Below are 22,914 nucleotides of genomic sequence, written 5' to 3'. Positions count from 1 at the left end.
TTTGTTACCGGGAGATTATTTATCATCCGTAAGGATTTAAGGGATTAACAGAATTGAATAATCCTCGATTCCAAATTACAACCTACAATTTAAATGAAATATTTGGAGGTGACGTCACACTCATTGCATATAGGCCTATACACGATGGGCATGCATACAGCGCAATTTCTGTTAAGAAAATCATTCGAATTTTGAAATGTTTTCACTGTATTTTTGATCCGATCAGGTTTAACCCAAGGTACAGTGTTCATTTTACAGTTATTTCACGCTTGTGTACCCCTTTAATTTCATGGTATCCACACCTCATCTAGAAAAGAGTGGCTCATTGCAAGGAGCTTGCTCATTGTTTTGTTTTGGTTTTTTTTAAAGGAAATATCATCGTAGAAATGTACTCTGTTGATTATTTTGATAGTAATTTTTATGATAGCCTCATTATGTTTATTATTAGAACTGTTGGTAGACTCACATAACTTGAAAAGTAAAGGATCACTTGTGAATCTGGTTGAGTATAAAAACAAAGGTCTGAATGTATGAGACTAGACGTGAAGAGGTCGTGTTCCTTACCGAGGGGCTGTGAGACTGGAGAGGGAGTGAATTGCATTTCTTGAATGTATGAAAAAGCTTCCTTTACTCCTTCACGATGGGGGTAATACCAGTACCCCGCCCAGGGCGTCGGCAGCAGTCGTAGGGCTATTGGTTACACCCCTTTTCAGGAGCTATAGAAGTAAAACCCAGCATGATGCGATGATTTCTCCTCCATCTCATCATCTTTCTCGTCTTCACTTTGCTCTTATACAAGACAATACCAATAAAAGCCAGCTGAAGTGAAGGAGGTATAGGCCTACATTCTAAAAGATAAAGTGCTAACATAAGCACTCTAAGATAAGAGCTCGTGTATATACACTTCGCTTAAAACTGCAGGTGACGTGCTATATTGAGCACCCAAGGTGTTTTAGCACCCCCAGACCCTATAGGTGCTTTTCATCTTCCCAAGTGCTAGAAATCAGCATCAAAATGCAGTCACTAGCAATACGAGCTCCGAAAGTGTTGAATTTAGCACTTTATTTTCAGAGTGTTAAATTTGCAACTTTGAAAAGGTTGCCAGTTGCCACAGAATGACTCAATATGAGCACCTTTAAAGGCGTTCCTTGGTGGTCTTGGTGTTGGTGCACTCTGGTGCAGAAAGGTGCAAAATTTGTTAAAAGATGCTCCTATATTACTAAAGGTGCTTAGCTGAATCATGCAGTTTTCTTGTACCATTTTTTACCTCCTATAACTAATTGGTTCTCATATCAGTGTCATTTTGGTGAAGATGGGAAAGATGAATTAGGATGAGTCACTGGATACTATTATCCGATGTAGTAAGGAGTACATTAGGGCCTACAGGAGGACAGTGACTGATGTTTTCGCGCCTCCATCATACACTGTATACATCATGTATGTATTTGCATAACTGTCTGTACACGTATACCTTACGAATACTTTCAATATTCAATCAGTGAATATATATATGATGAGCCAGTCATACACCATTTTCATAAATTATCGAAAACAATTTCATCGCCGACAAAACTGTGAAATGTTATTACGACGTCGTACAATGTTCGAAGTTGGCTGTCGGAAATGAGTGTTGAATTACCAATCGAAATCTTTCATCTCGTGGCATAAAACAAAAAGGAAATATGTATGAGTCACGGATTACACATCATGATGGCTAATTTGTTTTATTTACTGGTATGGTATTGTTTACGGTTCGATGAAACTTTGTGAGTACAATTGTCCTGTGCTGAAACGGGTTTCTTTGTCCAATACGTTGGGCTCTTGTCCTCGTTTAAGCACAATATCATGTTTTGCTTCATGCAGAGTCAATCATTTTATTTTGAATGGAAGGGGGAACTAATGATTTGCAAGAACATTTGTTTTATATCTCACGCATGGGGCAAAATTTGACTTTATTGTACTATTGACTGAGTAAAGGTAGATTTATTTCCAAGCTGTATGATCGTTTGATTTTGATTTAAAATCAATTATTTCGGCGATACGTCTTGTATAATGTATCACAACATGACGATTTATCAAGAAGGAACAACATTGACAAATATGCATATTCTTTAATCATTGTGATTTATGAAATTCCAAATATTCACAACTGTCACCTTATTCTTTAATGTAATTATGATTTGTCCCTTGATTACGGTCACAGTGAAAAGGTCCATCAAAACATGAAAATGAATATTATTTTTATCGCTTTATGTTTGGTCTGTTTTTAACCTTGTTAAATTTTTCCGTTATTTGGGCGTCATGTGCGATAATGATATGTGATTGTTATTGCAGTTTCAAGGGACACAGTTGCCATCCAAATGAAATTACAATGTAGAACCGAATGCTTTCTTTTCTTTTGAAAAGAGTGAACGTAGACATATTTTATGAACCATGCAGTTTATATATATTTTTTGTTTATTTTGTTATGAAATCATTGGTTTATCAGTGACCATTTCGCCTTACGATAATCTGTGTGGACAGATTGACTGTTGATATTATTTATGTAAAACTATGAGTTATGATATGAAAGTACTGACTATTATTATTATCATCATCATGAACAGTACCCCCCCCCCCCCCACCAATCCTATCACTATCAATTGTCTTTGTTCTATGCCAATGAATAAAAATGCATATTAATTAATATGTTTAATAATTGAGTACAAAATGTAGATTTGACGTGTGTATGTTCGATATATCTTAAATGGGGTGTATCTGGCTGAAAATGATATGATTTGAAAGTTTATTTTCATTTGGTCCAATGCCATTTTGTCCAATTGCCAACTCGTTTACTATCATTTGGTCCATCATCAGTTCGTCCAATATCTACATGGTCTAATTGCCATTTTGTCCACTCATCATTTCGTCTAATAATCAGTTGGTCCAAAAGTCATTTAGTCCGTAATCCATGTACCATTTGGTCTAATTAGACTAAGTGTTAATTCGGCAAAATGAATGAAAATAAACGAGTATTAGACCAACTGAGACGAAATGGTCACAATAGACCAACTGGTGAATGATTAGACGAAGTGATGATAGGATGAAATGGTTGAAAGGCGAAATGTTGATGGACAGACTGGCATGATACTAAATGAAGGTAGACCATGTTGTGAGTGGACGAATTGGCAATTTAACGATTTGAACAAGCTATACGTGTACGTAAAATCTGAAAACGAAACATTGAAGATTTCATCAAAATCGGAAGAGGAATAACGAAGCTATTACATGTACATTTGAAAGTTCTGCATTATTTTGGTGAAATAGTTCCATGTCTTGTCTAATGATGTAATATCCCTGGTATTTTGTATTTCATTGTATGTATGATCAAGTTATATTCGAGTTTTGTCCTCCAAGAATGAAAAAAAGAAGTAACAACAGATTTTATAAATAATGTGTAAGATAATCATCGCTCCAAACGGTCATTCGTATATTGTGAAAATATTAAATGATTTGATGATAAGGAAGGGGAGATTGCGGTAATCATGACGCATGTATGTAACTGTTTTAACATAATAATGCTAATGAATTAATAACTTCGTTCATCAGATTTTGTTGAAATTTTCAGCATTTTGCTCGATGAATTTTACTCCAATGGGATATTATTTTTTTCGCAGCGCTTATTACCCAGGGTAGGTCCATGTATGGGGGTACCTAGGTCCATAAAAAGATGGCTTGTGCCCCTCCCTCGTCCGATCTATTGTACGGATGCGGGACTGGCGTACAGATGGGGGGGGGGGCTTTTTCATGACCAAGAAAAAAGGAAGAGAGAAGGGTGAAATATGATATTTTCTGAATATTTTATCAAAATCTATGGCCAAATTTTATTCTTGTAATAGAAATGCCAAAAATTTTGGTCGCTCGCTTCACTCGCTCGCAACTTTTTTTTTAATAGATTTTACGCGATACGCCTTATCTAGCCCCCTCAAAATTTTGAGCTCATTACGCTATTGGGATGCGGGGTGGTGTGTGTGGTTGGGGGGGGGGGGTGGCGGGGGGTAGTATGAATGATAAATAACACCCAAGCCTGTGTGAATCCATTTCATCTATTTTTTACGGTTTCACTTTGTTCAGTGTACACCACCATAATCATCAATTTTATAAACTGTATAATCGCTGTCCTTGATGAAATCTGCACTGGGATACTAATTGCGTCAGGCCAGGGTCCCACCTATTTATTCTCTTGTCGGGTTTCCTTTGGTTCGACCAAGAAACCACTTGATTTAAATTGATGTTTAATAGAGGTGTTTGCAGTAAGGGGATCGGACAATTTAAAATAATCTTTTACAAAGAAGATTTGGTCCAAAAATCGCCCTACATGTTTTCAACTTAGTCATCTATCTTAAGCATTCATAGTTTTGTATATAATTTCCCTCATTTACTCCTCATTATAATAATTTGTGTAGACTCCAGACTCCTCTTTGCTGGCTCCATAACTGAGCACAAATACCTCCTCCCTGAAAAAGGGTTTTCTAATATGATTAGAATTCGAAGGAACATGGAATGTATGTTGATTCAAAATATTAACTCTACTCAGAAATTTGTATCACGTTAAAAAAAAACACTCTTAAAACATATCAGTCAAATTGACTAGATCAGCTCGGTGCAACTGATATGTCTAGTCACATTTCTGACTACATTCTAGTAAAAATGAACCATGTTCTGGTACAATAAGACTAGAAAATAGTCAAATATGACGAGAATGATAGTTGCACCAAGCTTGTCCGATTAATTAGCCATTTTGACTGATTTGTTTTGAGAGTGTTACACCCTGTTCTGTACATTGAATTTATTTATTTATTTATTCATTTATTTAATTATGTATTAAAATATCTTTATACAGGATAACAATCTCAGATTGACTGTTTTCAACATGGTCCTGTTAACATAAAATAACTATACATACATAAAAGATAGAGTAACTTGGGTTCTATACAAATAATGAATGGATTAAATACTTTAAAATCAGAAAGATCACGAATACAAAAAGTGTTCAGTATAACATGATAAATTTTTGAGGAATCGGTGAAATGAGAAAAGTTATCATAGACAGCAAAATTCCAGTAAAATATAAATTAAAAGTTTATGATATCACTGATATATTAAATAAAATTCATTGAGTAATATCTCCGGGTTCCATGCTTTAGATTCCACATATGATATTGGTGCCTCATCCGCAAAAAGCATACACGTGTCCTCACTCTAAAAAAAATGTTTACCCAATATTGGGGAAAATGGGAACATATGTTGGTTGGGTAAAAATATATTTTTGTTAATTTTACGCAATGTTGCGTTAAAATAGCCCAATATGGGGTAAAACAAAAATACCCAGCAAACATGTCCCCTTTCTACCAAATATTGAGTAAAATGTTACTCAGTGTTTTTAGAGTGCTTATAATTCAAAATTTGTTAAATCCTTGCTCAGTCTTTTATATAAAAAAAAAATTGTATATCTGTTAGGCTTTAATCCCCCTCATGATTTATCGAAAGACCATTGCTAAGTGTTTTTTTTCCATATTCATTAGTTTATTAGTGTACTCATTGTGCATGTAGAAAGAACGAATAGAGAGTGCGGGAAGGAGAGGGGGGGGGGGCAAAAGAAGATGCTCGTTAAAGAGGAGATTCGAAATGGGAGAGGGGCGGGGCGGGGGTGATGTTGTATTCGGTCAGACTGGCGAGACCGACACCAGACCGACCACATCCATTACGTTATCTCAAATGACATACCATTGGCCGGTTTTGAGTCGGTTTCGTTGGTGTAACTGTGCTTGAGAGAAAATAGAGGGATAGAGAATAGATTTAAAAAAACGATTGGAATATTTTTTCAGCTATATAGTAAAGAGAGAAAGATATACATTATAAAGAGAGACAGAGGGATTGTGGGGGCATCTTATCAAGTACGTGTTAAATGCCATCTTCTTTGTTGGGTTGTTTTGCCAGGTGAAGGTTTGTTGACGAATATAGCCTTTACTTTCCATTAATTACAGACAGCAATTGTGGACCTATCCTTTCAAAATACATGTTAATCCTTGGGAAATTAAGTGACTTATTGTGCCTTGATCGCAGCCACATAAACATTAAAATATGTTGCATATTTTCGTTTTTTAAACAGAGGGTGTACAAGGCACCAGTGACAGGGGACCTCTACCTATGATGCGAACTTAAAGGGAAATTTCCCAGACGGAAATTTTGTTTTAAAAATACTAGAATTATAAAAAGAAGATTTTATTAAACGTTGGAGGAAAATCCAAACTAAGAAAGTTATCAGCGTTCTAAACTTTTTAGTTGTGACGTCATAATGTGAGCAACTGTCCCATTACGTCATGTAATATCAAATGTATGAATTTCAATTTATAACGATTCATGAGGAGTATTTTTCTTTGATTTTTATATTGATTATACTGAAAGTGCAATAAAAACCTTTTTTTTTTCGAAAATGACATTTAATTGCTTTTTCTTTTTTTCGAAAATGACATTTAATTGCTTTTTACTACGCGATACATGGGAAAGTTACTCTCAAATGACGTAACACCGGGCGTAACACATAAAAATTAAAGATATCAATACCTTTTTTTTACCTTTGATGGATTTTCCTAAAACCTTCACCAATATTTATTATTATCTAGTTGCATGTGGTACATACATAAATAATTTAACATCAAGTATTCATATACATACCAGCAGCCGTCACTGATTGATGAAAAAATTGTCAAAATATACTATTACACGGTGTTGCCAGTTGGATTGGATCCCCTATACACGAAATAGGGAATTATTGGAGTATAACGCCTTTGTGTGCGAAAGAATTGAACTGTAAACACAAGTGGATCCAAAGTAGGAGGTCATTATAGATTTCAGGCTGGACTAATGGGTTTGTAATGCCTAAGCACAACTTCCAAACGAAGTTCTTTATCAAGATAAGGGGCAAACAAACGGGAGTTGATTGTTTATCGTGAAATTAGCACAAGGGCTCGTTTTGAATTTTAATGGGGGACTTATGCAAGTGGCTCTATAGAAAAGCCATAAAAACTCTCGTGGCTTTGCTTGGCGAGGTGATTACGCTAATGCTTTTGTGCACACCTTTCCTCCCTGCTTTTCGTGTCGGGTTAAACGGTGGGAAGATGATCCCCTTTTCACTGCTTTTGGAGTTTGGAGATAAGAAATACCTGTAAGCTTTTTTGTGGGGTTTCCAAGACCTTGCTCCATTCACGTTTATAGCTGTAGAAGATTTGTGATAATTGGGGGGGGGGTGCAGACGAAATCCTTATCTAAGCAAGTTAGTTGCACGTGTGGATTTTATTTATTTATTTATTGTGGGGGAGGGGATCCTTGGTTATTTTTTGTCATGTTTGCTTCTTTTCAATCTGTTGTTTTGCTGATCAATTCTAAAGACAGTAAAAAAAACTAAGGATTATAGCAGGGAGTAGGGAGTCCTGAAATATAGGGAACTTCAATGTGATTACAATGATACAAGTAAAAGTAATGAATGTAGTAACTTTTTGGCAACTGGGTCCGTCCCTCTGGCCTTCAGTTATTTTTACCCTGGTTTTGTTGACGTTGTACTTTTCAAACCCAGGGTAAAACATCTATTACATGCCCGTACAAAAACATATTTTTTTCGTTGCATGTGCGAGAAAATTTTGAACGACCTTCCCCAAATCTGGCTTGACAAGTGTTTTCCGCAATATGGCCAGCAGGGTATATCTAAGCCGCAGCCGCTCTTGACATACCGGGCATTTTCTCCCCAGCTCCCACGCCGGTCCGCCGGGGACGCGAGCAGACAGACGGCCGCTAGCGATGGGTTTCAACATGAAGAAGCAGGAGATAGGGTTTGTTATTGTAAAACTTGATTTTATGTGGGTTTTGCTAGAGGAAAGTACGTGGGAGTGGAGTATACATATTGTTTAGTTCTAACCAGTATGCAAGGAACCGTATGTAACCAAGGAGGTAACCATATAAGGTTTTCAACCTAAGTTCTGAGATTGAAGATGTGACTTGCATAAGTTACTTGGTCCCCCATTCCTATATCCCCCCCTCCCCGCCCATTCCAACCCGCTCCCACATCTTTCTCTCCTTTCTTCTCTTTCCCTCTCCCACCCCTTTTTTATTTCTCAAATTATTTTCACTCTCTACTTCTGCACCCATGTAGACCATGGACCTACAAGGTTCCGAGATTCAAGACATATCCAGTACATTAGTATTCCTGTCGTAGATGGCGCTATTGCAAATAGACCTGAATTTGGCGAGGAAATAATAATCTTTTGATAAAGAAAAAGAAAAGAAAATTGAAAAATAGCATCAGGCTTACTTACCACGGAGCTGCGATGGCCGAGTGGTTAAGGCGTTGGACTTGAAATCCAATGGGATCTTCCCGCGTAGGTTCGAACCCTACTCGCAGCGTTATTTATTAGTTTTACCTATTTTTAGAGTAATAAGTCATGACAGTCAAATACACCGTTGAAGCACTGACATTTTGGCAATGGAATTTAGTGTGTCAAGTCCGTAAGGTGTGACATGGAGTTATGGTCGATTTTGTTCGACGACGTTTGAATTTCCTCCACAATGCTCCTTTTTGCATGTCTTTTTATTGTTTTGATCGGAAAGGGTGGAAACAGAAGAAACAACAGACAACTGGCACATCATGGAGCTGCGATGGCCGAGTGGGTAAGGCATTGGACTTGAAATCTAATGGGATCTTCACGCGTACGTTCGAACCCTACTCGCAGCGTTATTTATTAGTTTTACCTATTTTTAGAGTAATAAGTCATGACAGTCAAATACTCCGTCGAAGCACTGACATTTTGGCAATGGAATTGAGTTTGTCAAGTCCGTAAGGTGCATGTGACATGGAGTTATGGTCGATTTTGTTCGACGTCTCATCCACAATAATTTCAGTCTGAAATGACTTGGTTGCTTTTTGTCTATTTTTTGCATGTCGATTAATTATTTTGATCAGAAGAGTGGAAACCGTAGAAACAGCAGAGAATTAGCACATCATGGAGCTGCGATGGCCGAGTGGTTAAGGCGTTGGACTTGAAATCCAATGGGATCTTCCCGCGTAGGTTCGAACCCTACTCGCAGCGATTATCCTTTTTCGAGTCTATAACTATGACCAGGGAAGTTGTGGTCTAGCGATTTTGTGTTACTTTTTTAAAACGTAAAATATCATCGCTCGAAATATTTTCCGTCTGATATTACTTGATAGATACCTATTTTTGCATCGTTTTATTATTTGGCCTCAATAATTTACATACGATCCCACCCTATAAACATATTTCTCTCTAAACCTGCTAAAATGGAAAACCCTCGGTCAAGTTACCAAAAATACTTTAATGATCTAAAATGAAGAACCGAAAAGCCCTGTTAATTCCATCCGTGCTTACGAATTTTGGAATCAATAATTTATTACTCCACAACCCTATTTTAGTCACTACTACATTCAGATCACCAGAATATTTCTCCCTTTTTACTTTGATATTATTTTTTTCAATAAAGGAAAGGCTATTTTCATACCAAGCAATATCTTTTTTAAATTTGCTTTGGTGATTTCATACAGCAAATATTAAATGTGAATTTTTCATTGTTAAAGGACAAGTCCACCCCCAACAAAAAAATGATTTGAATAAAAAGAGAAAAATCCAACAAGCATAACACTGAAAATTTCATCAAAATCGGATATGAAATAAGAAAGTTAGGACATTTTAAACTTTCGCTTAATTTCACAAAACAGTTATATGCACATCCTGGTCGATATGCAAATGAGGATACCGATGACGTCATCCACTCACTATTTCTTATGTATTTTATTATATGAAATATGAAGTATTCTAATTTTCTCCTCATTGTCAAGGGAAGCAACGATTAATTCCTCCATGAACATGTGGGATTAGGATTGTTTAATACTATATGGTTCAATCAAGTGGGTCCTTATTGTCAAATCTGTAAAAAAATGAAATATTGTATAATTCAAACAATAAAAAAAAAATAGTGAGTGATGGACATCATCGAATTACCCATATGCATGTCACTGAGTCATGTGAGTTGTGTATATCTCACTGTTTGGTGAAAAATAAGCGAAACTTCAAAATGCCATAACTTTTTTTATTTTACATCCGATTTTGATAATATTTTCAGCGTTATGTTTGTTTGATTTTTCTATATTTATTCAAATCAACATCTTTCTGGGATGGACTTGACCTTTAAAAAGAAAATCACTTAAAATGTTTTATGGACATGATGGGGAAGTGAAAATATCACAAGGCATGCTTATCACGGAGCTGCGATGGCCGAGTGGTTAAGGCGTTGGACTTGAAATCCAATGGGATCTTCCCGCGTAGGTTCGAACCCTACTCGCAGCGATTATCCTTTTTCGAGTCTATAACTATGACCAGGGAAGTTATGGTCTAGCGATTTTGTGTTACTTTTTTTAAAACGTAAAATCTCATCGCTCGAAATATTTTCCGTCTGATATTACTTGATAGATACCTATTTTCGCATCGTTTGATTATTTGGCCGCAATAATTTACATAAGATCCCACCCTATAAACATATTTCTCTCTTAACCTGCTAAAATGGAAAACCCTCGGTCAAGTTACCAAAAATACTTTAATGATCTAAAATGAAGAACCGAAAAGCCCTGTTAATTCCATCCGTGCTTACGAATTTTGGAATCAATAATTTATTACTCCACAACCCTATTTTAGCCACTACTTCATTCAGATCACCAGAATGTTTCTCCCTTTTTATTTTACTATTTTTTTTAATATAGGAAAGGCTATTTTCATACCAAGCAATATTTTTAAAATTTGCTTTGGTGATTTCATACAGCAAATATTACATGTGAACTTCTCATTGTTGAAAAAATCACATGAAATGGTTTATGGACATGATGGGGGAATGATTACTCCATCATTTGGGTGAGGATGTCTCATACTAACGATTCATATTAAAAATCGAACTTGCAAAGTAATTTATGCCGCAATCTGATTGTGTTTTGAAATATAATCACATGTTATGATATTTTTAGTGCTATATTGGTGATCCATGTTTTCATATATGAGGGGATATTGTTTGAAGAAAAAAATACAATAAAAAAGATCTTCGTTGGTACAAACATACGATGTATAAATTTAAAGGAGTCATTAAAAAGAGTTTCTTGATCAAACAAAGACTGTAGATCTATAAAAAATTAAAATGGGTCGTTTTTTTCTTCTTTTTTTTCGATTGCAATGATCAAGTATATGTTTCATGATCATATAATATGATGATAATCATATGAAACTAACTTAAAATAATTTTTTTAAATGTTTAATTTGGTTTAGCATCCAGACAGTCAAAAATCATTAAACAACAACCACATGTTTTTGGTTTGAACTTGCTGTTTAGACCACAGAAAGAAAATTTACGAGTTTAATTTTGTCCTATAATTTCCCCTGACGAAATGATGAAAATGGAGTGGTGAAGACGGATGATATTATATCTTTGATTGTTAGAAAGAGGGGAAAAAAGAGTAGAAAGGAAAAATGGAAGGGGCGCAGGGCATGAAGATGAAAGGAAATATGATAGGAGGGCATGAAAGATGGATGATCGTTACCATGGTAACAAATTGCAAGCAAGACATGGTAAATCAAACAATGAAGTCCACACAAGATTCAAGTTTAGTTTGCTTCTTGTCCTATTAATCTTCTTTCTCTCCCTTTTTCCTCTCATATCCCTTCTTCCCCTTTTTCTGGGGGGGGGGGTAGGCTAGTCTCTCATCCTCTCCCTCTTTCTTCCCCTCCCTCCCACTCTCTCTCTCTCTCTCTCTTCTCTTTTCTTTAAAAGTTCTTATTTGGTCGCCTATCTCCCGTGTTTCTCTCTTTTTCATTATCGTGCCTTTCCCTCTCTGCATTCGCCATATTGTTCTTTGGTCGCCCTTATATACCCATCATAATTTTATCTCAAAATACCCGCTCTCCCCCCCCCCCTCTCTCTCTCTCTCTCTCCTTGTCTCAGCATCTCTCATCTCATATTCTCATCTCTCCTCTGTCTTCCCTGGCGCCTGCACATCTCAATGACCACCCAACAAGGAGGGAGAGAAAATATTTACGAACAAGAAACATAGCACAACAAGACATCCCCTGAAACTTGAAACGAGAGTTGAGAGAATCCCTGCCCCGAGACGCTGGCGTGGTGTCTTGAGAGGCTCCCGTTCTGTCATCTCCACCGTGGCTTCCCTGTGGACAAGTCTTTGCCCTGATAACCAACATAAACAACATGAATAACTAACCCTTTTAGCTTCAAAATAATATAAGATTAAAATAACTGAAAATACTGTGAGCAAGCCCCCCACCGATTTTCAAGAATTTGCCGTGGTTCTCTTTTCGTGTATAATTATAATGGCTGCTACCTTACAGGTCCATGCTTATACATTCTTGTTCCTAAATATGCAATTGGTCTGACGTTTGAATATTTCTTCAACATTTTTATGAATAGGCCTACTATTAAAGAAGTGATCTCACTGTTTTGTGTTAGGGGCCTACTTCTAAAGATTGCGGTCAAGAGTCTGTTCAGGCATTTGAAATCACCACAGAGAATATTGAATATGAGCATATTCAACTCCTATCAACTCGGGCTGGGGGCTGAGGGGTTTCACCCCCCCCCCAAAAAAAAAAAAAACTTTCAAAATTGTTCCGCGTCCCCCGATTCTTCCATTCATTTTACAGTTCTCACCATTTCTCCTCCCTCCGTTTGGTTTATTTTCATTTGGTCCAATGCCAATTCATCCAATTGCCAACTCGTCTACTATCGTTTGGTCTACCATCAGTTCGTCCAATATCCCCATGGTCAAATTGCCATTTCGTCCACTCACCATTTCGTCTAATAATCAGTTGGTCCAATAGCCATTTAGTCCATATACCATTTGGTCTAATTAGACTAAGTGTTAATTTGCAAAATGAATGAAAGTAAAACGAGTATAGACCAACTGGTTATGAGACGAAATGGTCATAGACGAACTGGTGATCAGACGAAGTGATGATTAGACCAAATGGTTATTGGACCAAACTGTTGTTAGACGAAATGTTGATGGGCGGAATGGCATTAGACTAAATGAATGTAGACCATGTGGTGAGTGGACGATTGGCACTCCGTTTCATGTAAGTTTTTTTGTGGAGACGCTACCTCACAACACACCCACACCACCCGATCCTATGTCAGTCAAGCTTTTTATTATAGAGAACCCCGTCTTCTTCCCTGGTCCTGTTTCAAAGTGATGACATCTCGTTACCATGACAACCATGATATACGATCTTTCTGATACATCTAGGTCAGTATGTTCCTTTTCCTTCAAGTCTCGTCAAAACACGATATGAGACGGGACATATATCCACAGCATGAGAGCAATAACGTGGGATGAAATCAATAAAATCATGAATAAAATTTGATGTTTTCTTTTCATTATTTCATGATATAAGGAGAATTCCGCTCACCCACTGAATGCTCCCAGTTTTCTACCGATAATGTCTTCATTGTTTTCAAACCATCATCATCTATCTTTAGTATTATCGATGTCTCGAGCTGCACTGGTTGAATGTTTTGAAGTTCTGATGCGTCTCATTCATGAGGCAGCAACGCAGACGAAGGCTGGAGGAGAAGAGTTTGCTGTGCAAACCTTTCACTCGAGGAAAGTGGTCTGAATATGCATCCTACGGTCCCTCTCGTCGAATTGTGCACAGCAAGTTATATTTGCGCTAGTCTTGTGTGAAGACCCACTTTATACAAGTTTCAATCACCCTGTGTGCCTGAAGACCACTGTCAAATCTGAATTCAGATCAGCGCTTCAGACATATGGGATTGGGATGACGAAACATGACGAAATTTGGACGAAACACACAACGTTAGACAGTGTTGGGGCCGTTCAAAGGTCCGCATAAATTAACGAGATGTGTGTGCATTTGAATTTGTAATAAATACCGAAGATTAAAGTCTCAAATAGAAATTCTGATTTCTGAATTCAAGTAATATCGTACGACTAAGAAGACGTCTTCTTCAAGATGACTGAAAAAAACAGGACCATTTTAATTCCAACTTTACTATCGTGTGAGTAAAAAAACTTGACACCTCACAAATCCCCAATTTAGGGGGGGGGGGGGGGAAATATGTCATGAACACATAATTATTATATATGGCCTGAAAGAGTATGTTCTCCCAGATAATTTGATACCATATCTACGTAATATGTTTTAACGCTTGGAAGATCAGGAGGTATTCTTTGCAGTCATGCAAATTTAGATTTGCGCCAACGTAAGGCATGACTGCAATGAATGAATCTGGGTGTCAATGATGTCATAATCCTACAAGGGTTGCATTAAAATCCATTTCAAAACACCTTTTCAGTAATTTACATTGTAATTATTTAGTAAACACTTTTTAGTATCAATTCATATTAAATTAATTTCATTGAAATAAAGATTAGCAAATTGGCATCTGGGGTTCATTCATTGCAGTCATGCCGTACTTTGGCGCAAATCTAAATTTACATCATTGCAAATTTTACCTATTGGTTATCCAAGCGTGAAGGCATACCACATATTATATGGTATCAAATTATTTGGGAGAAAATACTATTTCCAGCCATATTACAATGATTATGCGTTCATGGCATATTTTTTCCCTTAAATTGGGGTTTGTGAGGTGTCAAGGTGTTTTTTTTTTACTCACTCAAAAACAGTAGAGGGCGACAAGGTGAATGATTAAATTAATATTATATCCCTATACGTATACGTATTATATATTGAAAATTAAAATTATTTATCGAAAATTAAATATAGTGGGTGAAATATTGATCAAAACCGATTTATTATCATGATTATGGGTACGTGAATCATGGAATTATTATAGAATACGGAAATTATTGTAATTATTGGTATGAATGAAAAAAAAATGATACCCGAAAATCTATTTGTGACTAAATTTGTTGATGAACTATCGATCGACTCATGTTGGATAAAAGTAGCTGATTGGTCAAATTATGAAATACAATTGTATCATAGAAATTGAGTAGGTAAATAACTAACGAATAAAGTGGATATGATAAATGTACTATTGGAAGAGATTACAGATTAAAAGCAAATGGATGACATGCAGAAGGATGCCTGGGTCGCAAGCTGACTATACATGATGGTGACGATGACCGGTGCTTGAGTTGGAATAGAATCTCCGACACGCGCATATCAGGAAAGTCTGAAGATCAGTAAGAAAAACACGATGGTTTTCTTTCTAAATGATTAGGATTACAGACAGATAACACCAACTCATTGATACTATCTGCCGACAGCTATGTGCGGTGATGGTGAGAGAGTGACAGAGAAGGGGGAGGGATGGGAGAGAGGCGGAGAAACGGATGAGGGGCGTCAGAATTCAAATTTTATACCCATAGGGCGTAAAAGGTTTTATATGATACTTTGCTATAATTTTACCTACCTCAATTTATATTTTTTGGTATAAGTTTCATTTGCAACTATCATTGTAATTATATTCGACCAAATTATTTTGTTCTGTTGAAAATGAAGTAAGACATTTTGGAAACAGCAATAACGGGCGAGGAAAAAATATTCAAAATGTGCTCCCCGACACCCCATACAATTTAATGAATAAAAAATTCGGGGCCCCATATTTACAATTTTGATATGAAAATATTGTCAATATTACTGGTAAAACATTATATTTAAGATACTCTCCTTCACACAGTGTGACATCCTACAGTGTCATTCTTTACGTGAAATTTCATTGCTTTCTGATATTTCATTTCATTTCATTTCGTTTCGTTTATTTTCATTCCAACATTCAAAACTATAGTTTCGTACATTTTGATATACAATTTAAAGCAGGAAACATGATAGCAAATTTCTATGTACAACAATTGTAATCAAAATTATCATATAAAGAGGTTGGGATGGAGGAGGCTGATATGAAAGCGGAACTTGTAGTGTGCAGACTCCTAATAAAAATATTCTTGTAGATTTTATAAATAAAAAATTACAACATGAACATAAAACCAGTAAAATGAAAAAATGGGAAAATGAAAATAGAAAGAGAAAAGGTTTGGAAAGAGAAGATCAGAAGCTTGCCCCGGCACTCACAAATCTCGCTGATCAACAATATAACGGAAGGTATAAAGTGTGCGTATAATAATAATAATAATAATAATAGCCAAGTTTTATAGAGCGCTTTTCCCAGAATGGCTCAAAGCGCGTTACAGCATATTATATAAGGATATCCATGTCCAGTCACAGTTAAAAGTATGAGAGTTGGAGTGATGAAGAGTTAAAACAGTTAGCGATATTACGTCATATATTTCAATTAAACTGCCAATGAATACAATGCAACATATTGTCCGTTTATTTATTCATTCACGTCAATTTTTCGATTGTATGAGTATGACATTTCAAACGATTTTAAAACAAGTTTATTGGGAGAAAGAAAGAAACAAAATAATATTCACATTTCATGGAGCTGCGATGGCCGAGTGGTTAAGGCGTTGGACTTGAAATCCAATGGGATCTTCCCGCGTAGGTTCGAACCCTACTCGCAGCGTTATTTATTATTTTTACCTGTTTTTAGAGTAATAAGTCATGACAGTCAAATCCTCCGTCAAAGCACTGATATTTTGACGATGGAATTGGGTGTGTCAAGTCCGTAAAGTGCATGTGACATTGAGTTATGGTCGATTTTGTTCCAAGTTTGAATCTCATCCACAATAATTTCAGTCTGAAATGACTTGTTTGCTTTTTATCTATTTTTTGCATGTCGATTAATTATTTTGATCAGAAGAGTGGAAAGAGAAGAAACAACAGAAAATCTGCTCACCATGGAGCTGCGATGGCCGAGTGGTTAAGGCGTTGGACTTGAAATCCAATGGGATCTTCCCGCGTAGGTTCGAACCCTACTCGCAGCGTTATACAATTTTTAAAGTCATAAATCATGACTGTCAACTACTCCGTCAAAGCACTGACAGTTTGACGATGGAATTGATTGTGTCAAGTCCGTAAGGTGTGACATGGAGTTATGGTCGATTTTGTTCGACGACGTTCGGATCTCCTCCACAATCCTCCTTCTATTTGTTTGCATGTCGATTATTTATTTTGATCAGAAAGAGTGGAAAAGAACAAAACAACAGACAATTAGCGCATCATGAAGCTGCGATGGCCGAGTGGTTAAGGCGTTGGACTTGAAATCCAATGGGATCTTCCCGCGTAGGTTCGAACCCTACTCGCAGCGTTATTTATTAGTTTTACCTATTTTTAGAGTAATTAAGTCATGACAGTCAAATACTCCGTCGAAGCACTGACATTTTGACGATGGAATTGAGTGTGTCAAGTCCGTAAAGTGCATGTGACATTGAGTTATGGTCGATTTTGTTCCAAGTTTGAATCTCATCCACAATAATTTCAGTCTGTAATGACTTGTTTGCTTTTTATCTATTTTTTGCATGTCGATTAATTATTTTGATCAGAAGAGTGGAAAGAGAAGAAACAACAGAACATCTGCTCACCATGGAGCTGCGATGGCCGAGTGGTTAAGGCGTTGGACTTGAAATCCAATGGGATCTTCCCGCGTAGGTTCGAACCCTACTCGCAGCGTTATACAATTTTTAAAGTCATAAATCATGACTGTCAACTACTCCGTCAAAGCACTGACAGTTTGACGATGGAATTGATTGTGTCAAGTCCGTAAGGTGTGACATGGAGTTATGGTCGATTTTGTTCGACGACGTTCGAATCTCCTCCACAATCCTCCTTCTATTTTTTTGCATGTCGATTAATTATTTTGATCAGAAAGAGTGGAAAAGAACAAAACAACAGACAATTAGCGCATCATGAAGCTGCGATGGCCGAGTGGTTAAGGCGTTGGACTTGAAATCCAATGGGATCTTCCCGCGTAGGTTTGAACCCTACTCGCAGCGTATCTTTCTCTTTTTTTAAGAGTCAAACTCTTGATGGCCAATTATTCCGTCTTGGCGCCGCGGCGCCCCGATATGTTTGATTTACAGAATGATCTATTGCTAATCTTCTGTTTACAGAGGACAATTTTGCTTAGTTTGAAAATTAACATTTTATAGATTGTTCTTGGTTTTGACAGTCTGAGACGGTATGTGACTCTAAGTGTTACCGTGTGTTAACAATGACGAGTTTCATTCCTTTTCTCATATCATTCTCGTTTAACACAGATTGATTCACACGGTAGGCCTATACCGGGGGAAATTAATATATCTGCACAGTAAAAAAAAATAGCACGTTGTTTAAGCCTGTCACTCTAACAACAGGTTGTTTAAACTGTTTTGTAATTATTTGAACTTTTTAAACAACATTTGTTTAAAAAGTTTAAACAGTAGTTGTTAGAGTGACGGGCTTAAACAACGTGCTTAAAATTTTAAACAGCGTTTTTACATTGTGGGGGCCGTTTCATAAAGCTGTTCGTAAGTTAAGAGCGACTTTAAGAACGACTGGTGATTCTTTCTTACACGCTTAACCATCGCCAATGAATATACCATTTACCACAAGAAAGGATACCAGTCGTGCTTAAAGTCGTCTTAACTTACGAACAGCTTTATGAAACATCCACCTGGATTCAAATAAACTGTGCAAGGGGGCGGGGGCATATGATTAAAATGTGTATTTTCAAGCTGTCTTGCTATACGCTCCATAACTTACATACAAATCATTGAAACTATTTTTATTCGGCAAGGGGGAGGGGGTGACGTCCCGTCGCTATTCCCCCACCCTTGCCGGTCACTTTCCAAAAAATTCCAGGTTTACAGGACTGGATGAGAAGAGATACATTTTGATCCTTTTTTCTTATATTGTTTGACATTTCAAACATTCAAAAAGACAAAATAATACGAAATGATCGCATTTGACATCTGAAATGTTCGGAATTTCGAAGAAGAATAGTTTTAGGTTAGACGGTACCGTCCTACATCATCTTTGGTCTGATCCCTTATTCTGATATTATCAGTTTAAACATTCGATGGAGGTGGAAAGACCAGCAAGGACTAATCCTTTTCGACATGCAGTCTGACAATGATACTATCTGATTGTATACAGTAATAACAATATATTATCACTTCTGTTCCTGTCGTGTTTACATCTATTCCATTCCAACTTCTATGTCGCCTGAAAACCTGTCCCTCGGTTAGTCGTCATCCACTAAGAAGACTGTTGCTGAAACAACGTAACTAAAAAGAATGGATGGATGGTTGTTTAAATGGAAGCAGCGATTGAAAGGTCAAACTAATACCGAAGTACCGAAGTGTGACGTCATTAATTTTCAAACTTTGCTTTTCAGCATTTTTTATATCATATTTTGTTCGAGCATGATGAAATACCTCCACTACCAAAATGTGGTGTGAATCGGTCCATGGGGGCCTGGGATATGACCTCATGAATACATAATTATGTATTATTGGCTGGTTCCTAACTTGTAGAACCAGGCCAATAATACATTAACTTCAATGGGGCTATTACGTATTCATGAGGTCATATCTAAGGCCCCTATGGACCGATTCGCACCAAATTTTGGTAGTGGAGGTATTTCATCATACTCTTCCAAAATGTGGTAGGCCTATACAAAATTCTGAAATGCAAAAAAGTTTTTTTTGACCACATGGAGATACATGATGGACCTCGGATGTACCTTAGCAATGCCCAGCCTGGTCATGGCCGTAGAGGTACGCATATTTTTCCGGGGGGGGGGCAAGATCGAGTACAAATGTTCGAAGAAACTCAAAGCGAAGGCAAGGGGGCGAAGCGACCGAGCTTGACATGGGAGCGCTATTGTATTTTATTTTGGTGAGTGTTGTGAACATTTTCAGTAAAATAAATGTGTACGTTTTCAAAATTTCTAGGGGTATACGGCCATGTATCAGGACCTGTTTTTTTTCTTTTGCACATATTTACATTGAATTTGCATTTTATTGAGCAAAATTATTGTGTGATTCTCTTTTCATCTTACTATGACAAAGATAGGCTATTAAGTAATTACTCTACATATATAAATTATTTTTACTTACCTCCCCAAAGAGGACAGTATTTTGGGAGGACATGAATTTCATGTGACCATTGAGATGGAGTAGAGGTTGTTATCTCTGCGTTGCGTCTCGGTGATGAAGTTTGTTTGACTTAGCTTTCTTGTTGATTTATCATAGAATATATTCAAGGTTCGTGTCCCCCATTTATCATTAAAGACACCAATCTCACACCTTAAAATCCTACCAACACCATGTTGGCCGAAGAAGCATGACTGCAAAAATGTATTTTTTTTAAGTTCTTTGATTTCATTGCCGATCAATTTGAGAGAACCGTTATTTTTGTGTAGTAATCTGAAAATTTCCGCTCCATGCCCGGATATGAACATGACGAAGGTTACAAAATAAAGGCTTACACTTTCAAATTCCCTAAAATTAAAAACGTATATAAAACGCTTTTGCTGTACCAAGAGTATCAGCTTTATAATTAATATGACTTTGGTTTTTGTCAGTAAAAACAAAAGTAAAAAAAAAATGAATCTCTGCCAATAATTATGAAGAGAAGTTTGTGTGTTTTTTTTTTCTCGCTCTTCCCTTTTTAAACCGATGTTCACATAGCATCACGCCTTTCATGCCTTTTAGACATTAAACATTCGTGTTGAAATGCTCTGATCTGACATCGTAACTCACATCTCAACAATTCAATGTTCCACCGTCACTTTCTCCCGACTGTTTGCACATTAATCATGTTAAACATGATTCATGTAACGGCCGGTGTACATTACGTAAATAAATGAACTTTTTTGTTGTTGTATGTGTTGTTTTGTTAGTTTGTTAAAAATGATTCTTGGTGTTTGTCATCTTTCGTCATTGTACACTTTTCGGGAGTGAATTATTAATACGCGCACACCCTCACCGACCATCGCACACCCCCCCCCCCAAAAAAAAAGGTTTACCCAATATTGTGTAAAATTGGAACATGCATGTTTGTTGGGTAAAAAGATACCAAATATTTTGTACATTTTACGCCATATTGCGTTGGAATTTAACTTTAAAACCTGCATTTTGCCTAATATTGAGGGGAAAAAATTACCAGGCAAGCATGCATGTTCCCTTTCTACCCAATATTGGGTAATTTTTTACTCTCTGTTTTGTAGAGTGCATGAAGGTATACCATTCCAAGTTTTATTTTCATTTATTGACAAAAAAAGAAATTGATACATGAGATCAAGACAAGATGAGAGATGAAAAATGTAGGAAGGAAAAAGGGAGGAGAGTCATTAAAAGAGAAAAAATGGGGGAAATAAATAGGAAAGAAAAAAGAAGGGAGAGAGGGGGGCGGATGGGGTGGTACACTCTTAAAAAGGTTGGGCAAAAAAGGCCCAATTTTTAACCATCACAGGGCAACATACTGTCCACACAACTCTTGCATGGTTAAAATCTGCCCAAACTGGGTATTAAAAAGTAATAATTGGGTAATCAATTTGCTCAATTGGATAATAATTGCCCACTATAGGCCTATATTTTTTAACCAAGTTACCCAACACATGCAGTGGACAGTATGTTGCCCAACATTTTAAGTGTGTAGAAGAAAATTCCGGTAATTTGACGGACGATTCTATGAGCTGCATGTCTGTCTGAATCATAAATGGGCCCACATTCATGACATTGGCAGTAGTTTAGACCAGCCGGATATATACCCCAAAGATTTCAATTCGAATCAATTTAGATTAAACACATCTTTAGGATTCAAAATAAAAGTTGGACTGGTCAGTAGCCACATCCGATGTGGATTTATAGTTTCAATTCCTCTATGTAAGAGTGTCGGCCTATACACAATGATAAGGAGTCACTTTTTAGTTTAGGGATTTAAAAAAAATTGTCTTTCTAGACATCACAATTTTGATGAATATCAGTGATTTAATACAAAAACCAACCAATAGAACCGATAACAATCATGTTTAACTCACAATATAACAGACAGATGAAAATCGGCCACTATATTGATACCACGGTTATGATGCCTTCTTATAAAGGTAACATTAAGAAAAGCTGACAGAGAAATATGTCATTAGAAAACGAATATTCTTTTCTTTTAAATAGGCAATGTCAATAAGGCGAGTGCACGAACCAACAACTTAATTTTTTAAATATAATTATAATAGATGTATCTGTCTATTCTGTACTATGACTCAAGAGTTCAACTATGTACGAAGAATGCAAGACTCACTCGAAGCTCCCAAGAATCATAGGTCCATGCAAGAATATTACAGACCGTCGCGCAGCTCTGGATCACGCGTGAAGTGTTGTATTTGCGTTTGGCGTTTTTAGATAAATATCAAATATTTCCATCCCGCTTTAAAAGTAGATTAGGTTGTGTACTGAGACGGATTAATGCTTATAGAAAACCATTCCCTCTTTTCATAGTAATGACATTAGCATCCGTGCAGTGTTAATGGAATGTTTAACTGCATTAGTCAATTGGTGATTCAGTCGCTTGTTTCTGTTGAATTAAATTTTCATAAAACGGCGAAAATACAGCTTCCACCTTTTTGTTCAAATCTAATATGAATATTTTACCCCATCTGCTATTTATTTCTGCCCACCTGAACAGACATAGATGGGGGTCTTGGGCACTGAGGACCCCTCCCAAACAAACAAACAAAATCGACGACAAAGAGGAATAAATAAAGAAGGAAAAAGAAAAGAAAAGTAGATGAAGCAAAGGGTGAAATATCATTCTTTTAATCGGAGTATAATTTCAAAATCTATGACAGTATTAGAACTTAATTATAAAAGTTTTTTTAAGATCTCTCGCTCGCTTTTCAATATGCTTGGACTCATTACATCACAGTCCACGTGCATCTTCT

At 36.7% G+C, this 22,914-nt stretch overlaps 9 non-coding genes across 9 annotated transcripts; all 9 read left to right on the top strand.

Moving 5' to 3' along the window:
* Positions 1–8,357: 8,357 nt before the first annotated feature.
* On the top strand, positions 8,358–8,439 carry TRNAS-UGA (transfer RNA serine (anticodon UGA)). The gene has a single exon. It is a non-coding gene; the product is annotated as a tRNA-Ser (tRNA).
* A 246-nt stretch (positions 8,440–8,685) lies between these two features.
* TRNAS-UGA (transfer RNA serine (anticodon UGA)) lies at positions 8,686–8,767 on the top strand. The gene has a single exon. It is a non-coding gene; the product is annotated as a tRNA-Ser (tRNA).
* Positions 8,768–9,040: 273 nt separating this feature from the next.
* Positions 9,041–9,122, top strand: TRNAS-UGA (transfer RNA serine (anticodon UGA)). Its single transcript has one exon. It is a non-coding gene; the product is annotated as a tRNA-Ser (tRNA).
* A 1,193-nt stretch (positions 9,123–10,315) lies between these two features.
* On the top strand, positions 10,316–10,397 carry TRNAS-UGA (transfer RNA serine (anticodon UGA)). The gene has a single exon. It is a non-coding gene; the product is annotated as a tRNA-Ser (tRNA).
* Positions 10,398–16,532: 6,135 nt separating this feature from the next.
* TRNAS-UGA (transfer RNA serine (anticodon UGA)) lies at positions 16,533–16,614 on the top strand. The gene has a single exon. It is a non-coding gene; the product is annotated as a tRNA-Ser (tRNA).
* Positions 16,615–16,893: 279 nt separating this feature from the next.
* On the top strand, positions 16,894–16,975 carry TRNAS-UGA (transfer RNA serine (anticodon UGA)). The gene has a single exon. It is a non-coding gene; the product is annotated as a tRNA-Ser (tRNA).
* A 241-nt stretch (positions 16,976–17,216) lies between these two features.
* TRNAS-UGA (transfer RNA serine (anticodon UGA)) lies at positions 17,217–17,298 on the top strand. The gene has a single exon. It is a non-coding gene; the product is annotated as a tRNA-Ser (tRNA).
* A 280-nt stretch (positions 17,299–17,578) lies between these two features.
* TRNAS-UGA (transfer RNA serine (anticodon UGA)) lies at positions 17,579–17,660 on the top strand. The gene has a single exon. It is a non-coding gene; the product is annotated as a tRNA-Ser (tRNA).
* Positions 17,661–17,901: 241 nt separating this feature from the next.
* Positions 17,902–17,983, top strand: TRNAS-UGA (transfer RNA serine (anticodon UGA)). The gene has a single exon. It is a non-coding gene; the product is annotated as a tRNA-Ser (tRNA).
* Positions 17,984–22,914: the final 4,931 nt, after the last annotated feature.

Source organism: Lytechinus pictus, chromosome 4 (assembly GCF_037042905.1).
Source record: "Lytechinus pictus isolate F3 Inbred chromosome 4, Lp3.0, whole genome shotgun sequence".
Taxonomy (NCBI): Eukaryota; Metazoa; Echinodermata; class Echinoidea; order Temnopleuroida; family Toxopneustidae; genus Lytechinus; species Lytechinus pictus.
The sequence above is the reverse complement of the archived record's forward strand: the minus strand, read 5'-3'. Positions and strand labels throughout refer to the sequence as shown.